Genomic DNA, 9,129 nt, shown 5'->3' with positions numbered 1-9,129 from the left:
TTCACTTCAGTTGGAGACGAAGGACAGAAGTTGGCGGCATTTTCCTCCTCTCAAGCAGTTGTACACGGTAAGTGCAATCAAGTCAAAGTCACCTAAATTCATGCAGTAAACTGTAATATGCACAAACACACATTTGCGGAGAATACACCCCCCCTCCCCCCAAGTTTTGCGGCGGTTTGGCCTCGTGTCCACATTACAACGGCGTTTTCCGGGCCTCAAAACGTTTTGTAAGTGGGTTCCAGAGTGGAGACTTTTGAAAAAAAAAAAAAACTGTCGTCGCCGTGTTTACAGGTGAAAACTTTGATTAAACTTATCCATAGACTGGTCAAAATAAAAATGGTTCAAAATAAATAATTTAAAATAATTACTTCTTGGCTGCATTCTTTCTGCACACAGTATCTGTCTTGATTTACAATCCATGCGACTTCGGGGAAAAAAGGACATTTCGTTGCTGAAGAAACAGATAGTAAAATTGGCTTAAACATCTCGGAGATGCAGTAATCAAATTATTTTTGGCAGCTCGGGCACTTCCCTGTCATTCCAGTTCGTTTCACATTCTGCCTTTGTCTGTTTCAGTGATTTTTCCTTCGGTTTTATAACGATTGGTGTTTAAGTTTTATTTCTGTTTAGTCTGAATAAATCCCACGGTGTTTTTACGTTTCCTTGTGGACGGTGTTTCTTAAAAGGTCGTGAGGACATGAACCTTTTTGAAAAGGCTAGAAGAAAAACATTGTTTTTAAGAGCCTCTTTTGCCACGTGGACTGGGCCTTAGTTGTCCGTGACCATGACTTCACTATATTATTATTATTATTATTCACAGTTTTACCTTTAAATGAAAATTTACTTTGTCAATCATTATTACGTTTCAGTACAAACATGCTAGTTCAGGTGAAGCATAACCAACAACAGAAGTATGTGAAGTTGGATGAGGATGAAGGGCAGTTTGACTTTCTGCAGTTCCATGAAAAAGGTAAAATTATACGTTGCTTAGAAAAATGGTTAAAAAAAAAATCATTCTGAATGCACCTTGTAGACTCTGATTTCTTTACATTCCTTTAGCAAACTATTTCATAAATGGGTGTAAATTGCTAAAGTTCTGCAACATGTGCCTCAAGAGTAAAATATACATCAGCTATTTAGGAGGGAATGGGTAGTGATGTCATAAAATATTTATTGATCAGGAAGTTAATATATTTCATTTTAAATGGGATGATTAATATCTACACTTTCAGTTAGCCTTCTGTTTAATGTAGTCTGTAATAACAGCTTTTGGAGACAAGGGGGTGATATAAAATCCATAGGCCTTGTGAAGACACAATCTGACCTGAAAACTGCACATTCACAGTCAGGCTTCATCTAGTGGTAGTTCCTTAAATGACGGTGAATACAGATAAACCTTTGTAACTTGAATAATTAAGAGTTTGAGTATTTATTTTAGCCTATTTATTTCTATCGGAAAAATGTCGATATATAGATAGCCATTAGGAAAATTTTCTGAATATCAATGCATGTAAAAGGCATCGATCCCCAGCCTAGGAATGGGTTTTGTGAGAGAAAAGTCTCGTAATGATTATACAGTGGCCGATGGGTATATTTAATGTGAACAGTCATTGGTTGTGAGGCAAAAAAACAGTGCTGACCTCAAAAGCATATTAATTTTTAACTCACTGTCTTTTTCAGTCATTGAGAAATTTTGCCTGCCACCTGATGCAAAAGTTATATATAGTGATGCAACAGGGACAGAAATTGATGCAGAAATATTCAGTGAACTTGTTGGACAAGGCAATGTGGTGGTGACAGTTTTCTGTGATGATGGTAAGAAGTAAAGTCAGGTATATTGAAGCACTTTTACACCCTATAGAATATTCCTTTACATTCCTATTCTATTCCTTTAGAGTTCTCTACATGTTCCTTGTCTTCTGTTTCTGAGATGTCTGATTCAAGCTTAAACTCAAATGCATCAACTGTAATAGTAGATGAGGTCCCTAGCAAGAGACGGAGAATTGAGGATGGTGCATTGTCTTCTAAACAGGTTTTAACAAAGCTCTCTGGAGTTTCTTAACATATTTTTTACTCTGTCTCTAGAAAAGCTGTGTATCACCATGTTTTGCATTCTCATGCTTTTCTTTTTATTAGTTGATAGAAGATGTGCTAAGAGCCAAGTCTGGTGGTGAAAAAGTACTACAGGAGTACCAAACATCAGAAACCCTAACAGATAGCACAAGAAGACAAATGATTCACATATTGGTGACTCACATGATTGATAATCATGGGTATGTTTTTATATTCTTTTTATTTGTGATGAATAACTGCATGTACACTGCACAAATTTTGATTACTAATTTAATAATCTTCTCTCAGGCTCCATCCTACTAAAGCAATCCGAGAAGAGTATGCTCTTGGGATAGTGACACTGTTCCCTTCCCTCAAGGATCCATATACCAAGAGAGGCTATGTAATAATCATTATTAAATAATAATTACATAATTATTGCATAACAATAATAATTGCATGATTTTTTCATGTCATACTTGCAAAGCTGTGTGCATGGCATTCACATTTAAATTTTCTGAGATTATTTATGACCCAAGTATGACAATGTAATTAATTTTGTTCTTTTTCTTTCATTAACACTTCTATGATGCTGCAAGTAGCACGGGTTACATTTCTTGGCGTCTGAAGACAGTCCAAAGAAAGATTTGCAGAGAATCTGCACTTCCAACAAAAAGCTCTAAAGACTTTTCTCCAGGAGGCCCAAATTTCCAAAGGATGGTTACTGTTGAAAGGCAGCTTGATGGGGATGCTTGCAAAGAGGCCATGTCTTTGCTCAACCATACCACAGACAATTCCCTGATTTTTCAGAAGATGAGAGAGACCTTTCAGTACCGTCAGAATCTTGTTAATGACCCAGACAGAAGTGTTGATATCCTCTCCACTTTCCCAAGATTCCTGGATACAAAAGGACTGGTAAATTTGTAATACACTGTTTAGAATGGCTTGATTTGAAAGTATTTCTTGTAGTACTAGTTTAATGTATTGTTTCTTAAAGGTGGATCAAGATTTCACTCTCCTATTCGATGATGACACGTCCTCTAGGCTGTTTCAAAAATGGGATCTGTTCTTCAAGCCAAATGTCATAAAAGAGGCTAAGTGTCTCACTTCAACACCAGAGTTGCGCCGCTTGATGCAGTCAGCAGAAAGTCTCCCAGGAAGTGATCTTGATGAGGCAACAAGTGAGTTGTATTTGTTTTGAAGAATTTTCTGTTACAGTTTTTATTACTAAGTGATTACAATTAGGAAGCAACAGCATCTATGATATTCTTTTTTTACTAGATTTGTTTATTCAGTGCATCTCTGACAGTTGATCTGTTATTTTGGATAAATATGAACAATACTGTTTAAAAATTTCATATTGTCTCCTTGTTCTTTCAACTTTAATTTTAAGTTTTCATTTAATTTTTGTGAATCTTTGTACTCAGCTTATGACCAAGAAATGGCCTCCCTGTTGTTGCTGATACATCTTCTTCCACCACGTCCTGGAGGACCAAAGGCTCCTAAAATTAGTGCATGTGATGCGGTTGAGAGACTTGTAGTCTTTCATAAGGTAAATGATATTGTGGGGATTATAATAATTTGTCATGTCACTTTCTAAGTAGGGCTGGGCCATATGCTCTGGAATACTTTGTGATTATTTGACACCTTTACCTTGGTTATGATTAATACACTTGTCAAGAACTCCTCATTTCACTTTCAAAGTAACCCCATTGGGAGTCTACATGCTTACCAAAACAATTTTGAATTGGGCCCATATAGCTTTTTATCCACTGTGTTTATTTTATTTGAAGTGTGATGAGAAGTGTGTTAATGAACCTGGGGGCAGCCTGTATTCTTATTTATCAAGTGAGTAAGCTACTATAGAATGAAAAACAATCACCTTTATCAGAGTTGTCAAAATGAGGCTGAGGTGGTATTATCCTGATCATGGGCATGTGTGTATGTGGAAGTACACTGTGCCTTCAATTGGCTGAAGCAAACACTTTTTATAAACAACTTATTTGAGGAGTTCTAGTTCTAAAAATTGTAAATTTCTTCAGTTATATAATTATCACATATATGAACACATGTAACAGTATTTGCAAGCGGAAAACCATTCTTGCTGAAGAGTGCATTTCTGCTCTGCATGCCCAAACGTGGACTCAAGAGCAGAGCTGTGATGAGCACTCATCAAATACATTAACCAATGTTTTAGTTTGGGAAAATGGTTCAAAGGTTTTAACAGAAAATAAGCAGGCAAGAATCAGAGAGGAAAGGTCCAATACTTCAATTGTTTACTTGTTCAAATATAATATCAGTTACATACAATATAATAGCAATATACATGCAGATATAGGAATTGTACTATTGACTTACAGTAATACAGATATGTGAATTATACTATACTTACAGTAATATGAAAAGACCCAGAGCCATCATCCTAGACCAGTAGACTGAGGGAGCCCGCGTGTCAGTCTCGTCAGAGGATCAACTCGTGAGCCTGGTCCAATACCGGGCGGTGTGCACGTTCCCCATGGTTGAGCTTCCGAAGAAACTGAGGGCGGAACCTTCCCTTATATACTAATTGAGTGTCCTTACCCAAAATGGCTTACGTGTAAGCAGTGTATACAGAAGTGATCAGTTTCAGCACACACCCTTCCACGGGACGCAGTATTGTTTTTCTTCTACTTGGCCCTCACTGAGATGGTGCCTAGTATCAGAAGACACACAATAACAAGCGTTGCTTGCAATGAAGCCCCTCGAAGTGAAAAACAAGTACATGGCCTTGACTGTATTCCCATAACATTCTGAAACTCTTTATGAGAAGCAAGTTTTTGCACATTCTTTCGCTATCATCCCAAACATTCCAATCTTTGTAGCTGGTTTTGCACTGAAGCGACCAACCCCCCCCTCTTACTCCTTTATTTCATCCCTTCTCCTGTTACAGAGAAAACCTTTTTTAGTACAACCAAATACACTGACTTGAGCACAATTACATCAGTTAGGAATAGGAAATCACTTTTGGTGTTTTTTTGGTTAATTGCCCACTCCAGCTTCTAAGCCACATGTATAAATGAGTATTAAAAAGTGAATGAAATCGCCTTCATATGCACTAACATCTGGCCAGTGAAGTGTTTGAATAATGGCTTTAAATATAGTTTTTTCCATGGCTGCAGATTATACTTGTCTAATGTTCTGTTTCCTTGTCTAAACCCTAGTCATGCTGCAGTTTGGAGGAGCATGTCCGCAGCCAGCACGGTCGGCAGCCATACCTTCTCACTGTTGGGCGTCAGAAGAGCAAGATTGACAGCTTCTACATCTCCATGGATAAGCACCTCGTCCCATGCCAGGCAAACCGCTCCCTTGCGGCATTTGATGAACTTTTCAAAGCACATTTTGTGTTTAATTTGTCTTATGATGCTGCATTAGTGAATTTTTATACATTCCTGCAGACAACAGTATATAACATTGATGTGGGGAAGATGAAGGAGTCACCCAGAGTTAGAGAATTGAGAGCCAGACTGCTTAACCAGCCAGTACAGTTTTCACTCTGAGAGTAAGAGGCTAAAATGATGCTGACCTGTTTCATGTGTCAGAAACTGTATCCCAGCAGTCAGCAGTTGATTTCACATTTAAGAGTTACACATGGTTACTATCCTGGACCAAAGTTCAAATTGTTTTGTGCTCAGCAAGGGTGTAGGTGTCAGTTCCTAACCTTTGCAGGTTTTCGGAAGCACCTTAATAGTGTTCATAGCAATGTTCAGCAAGTTGCTCAAACTTCAACTATTGTGTGTTCCGATAGCGAGACAATTGCATCTTTATCTCAGGCACATGCTTTGGAAGACAGATTTGGTCCCCAAAATCAATTGGACTTTTCTAGTGTTTCTTCTGAGAGCAATGATTCAGGACTTAAAGATCTAACCAAAGAAATGTGTGCATCCATTGTGGCCAAATTACAGGGCAGTGGAATTTCTAACAGTTTGGTGTCCTCAATTGTAGGAGATTTGGAGGAACTAACACGTGAGCTCCGCTCACAAGCAAAGCATACCGCTATTTCTGCTATACCTATTAATGACCCCAACATATCTGAGATAAATGAATCTTTTAAAAAATTAGAAAACCCATTTACAAATCTTAATACTGAATGGAAACGAAATAAATACTTCAGCCTAAAATGGGGAGTTGTCGAGCCAGTTGAAATAACATTGGGAGTGAGATATGACAACAGGCGAAATCAGAAATCTGGTACTTATGATCAAGTACCAGTAAATGATACTTTTATATATGTACCAGTTTTAGAAACATTGAAATTCATGTTCAGAAATCCAGACATTTGTGCTTTCCTAACAGAAGAGTGTAAACCAGAGCCTGACACTTACAATGATTTTTCTGATGGAAGTTATTTTAAATGGGCGGCACGGTGGCGCAGTGGGTAGCGCTGCTGCCTCGCAGTTGGGAGATCTGGGGACCTGGGTTCGATTCCCGGGTCCTCCCTGCGTGGAGTTTGCATGTTCTCCCCGTGTCTGCGTGGGTTTCCTCCGGGGGCTCCGGTTTCCTCCCACAGTCCAAAGACATGCAGGTTAGGTGGATTGGCGATTCTAAATTGGCCCTAGTGTGTGCTTGGTGTGTTTGTGTGTGTCCTGCGGTGGGTTGGCACCCTGCCCAGGATTGTTTCCTGCCTTGTGCCCTGTGTTGGCTGGGATTGGCTCCAGCAGACCCCCGTGACCCTGTGTTCGGATTCAGCGGGTTGGAAAATGGATGGATGGAAGTTATTTTAAATCCTATCCTTTGTTTAGCACAAAAAGACATGCCTTACAAATTCAAGTCTACTATGACGATTTTGAAACCGCCAATCCCCTGGGCTCCAAACATGGCATTCATAAAATTGGTTGTCTTTATTTTGTTTTAAGAAACTTGCCCCCAAAATTTAATTCGGTTTTGATGAACATTCATTTGGTATCGCTTTTTCATGCACAAGATTTGCACAAGTATGGTTTTGATGTTATACTGGAACCATTTATAAATGATTTGAAAATACTGGAAAACCAAGGGCTGAGCCTTCCCTTTTCTGATGAGCAGATATATGGTACAATCTCACAGATCACTGGAGATAATCTAGGAATGCACAAAATTCTTGGTTTTAATGGGTCATTCAGTAGCCGTCATTTCTGTCGCCTTTGTTTACTTGAAAAGAATGATTCTCAAACAGTATACAGTGAGGATGATCCTAAGGTGATCCTTCGTGGAAAAGACATATTTGAAATGCATTGCAAGTCTCTATATGAAAACCCACAATTGGTGTCATTATATGGTTTGAAAAAAAATTCAGTACTTAATTCACTGAATTATTTCCATGTTTGTAACAACTATTCATTTGATATAATGCATGATCTCCTAGAAGGTGTGGCCCAATATGAAATCAAATTGCTTTTTGCATATCTTACAGAACACTTTATTTCAGAACAGGACTTGTTGTCCAGAATTTATTGTTATGATTATGGATTTTTAGAACGAAAAAACCGCCCCACAAAGATAATTTTGGAGACTGCTGGCAACAGCATTGGTTTGAATTCTGTTCAGACATTGTGTCTTGTGAAAAACATCCCACTGTTGTTTGGTGACATCATTAATGCAGGGAACAAAAACTGGAATTTGTTACTGTTGTTACTTCAAATATTGAACATAGTTTTTTCACCTTCTCTCACTCTGGGCATGACAATATATTTAAAGCATTTAATTGTTGACCACCATAAGCTATTTAAGTACTTGTATCCACATAGAAACCTATTGCCCAAGCATCATTTTATGATCCACTACCCATCTTCTATAAGGAAGATTGGCCCCTTATTATATATGTGGTCTATGAGGTTTGAAGCCAAACACAAGGTGTTTAAAGATTATTTCAAAAATTTCAAAAACATCACAAAATCACTGGCTAAAAAGCATCAGATGGCCATTGCCTATCACTGGGAAACCTTCAACCTCAAACAAAACGAGTATGGGCCAATTAAATCTTTTTCTCTCAGAGATGAGAATGTGGTCAACAATGAAATGCTTGAAATGATCTTGTCAAATGATGTTTTCTCAACTAGTTGGGTTAAAGTTGATGGTGTAGAATATAAACCTGGACTTGTTGTTTGCAGTGCAATTGAGGAAGGCATACCAGTGTTTTCTCAAATAAGTGAAATACTTCTGGTTGATCAAATTTTCTTCTTGACAAACAAGCTATTCACAGAGAAGTTTGATGATCATCATCATGCATTCATAGTATTACAAAGTGAGGAATTTTGTCTAACAAAAATGTCTGAGCTTAAAATTCATAAACCATTTGATATTCAAAGTTCATACAATGTTTCAGATGAAAGACTGTACATTGTACCTTCATTTACAATGTTTTAATCAAATTGTATGAAAAAGTATAAAAAGGCAAAAATAAATGTTATTTTTGAAAATTATTTTGTTTTGTTGACATCAATTCTTATTATAACATTTTTTTCAGTCCAGATAACTTGACACTTTAGGGAGTGAAACTAACAATTAAATTAGTAAAAGAAATTAACTCTGAGCAGTGTTGTTTGTCTAATCCCTTAATGTTACTTCAACTCAGTTTTGTGAGTTAAAGAAAGAACTCTGACATAGTGTTAAATATTTAACACTTTTGAATGTGTTAATTTAACTCTGGAGAGTGTGGAGCTATATAAACCCAGAAAAAGTGTTGAAATCAACTCTGTGGGAGTTCATTCAACACTGGACTTTTTGCTGTGTACCAGACAAGGGTAAAATGACAGAGAAATACAGTACAATACTTCATCTGCCTCAAGCGCAGATATCCTTGTTCTGTTATACCTTTCTAGTCTCCTGATCGTTGACCACGTAAGCAATAAAAATAGCGTCCTGACTCATTTTGTATTATTCCAATTGGTAAAGTCCTTACCCTAAAGGTATATTTTCTTGTCACACACATCATTGAAAGAAAACTTCCAGAAAGTATATATGCTTTTTGTCACGTACGCAAAACACAAACAAGTTTGATCATTCTGTCCTATTTTCTGTACTTACACACATACATTTTGTTCAATTACATCATTTTATGTT

This window comes from Erpetoichthys calabaricus, chromosome 3 (genome assembly GCF_900747795.2).
Source record: "Erpetoichthys calabaricus chromosome 3, fErpCal1.3, whole genome shotgun sequence".
Lineage (NCBI taxonomy): Eukaryota > Metazoa > Chordata > Cladistia > Polypteriformes > Polypteridae > Erpetoichthys > Erpetoichthys calabaricus.
This window is presented reverse-complemented; position numbering follows the sequence as displayed.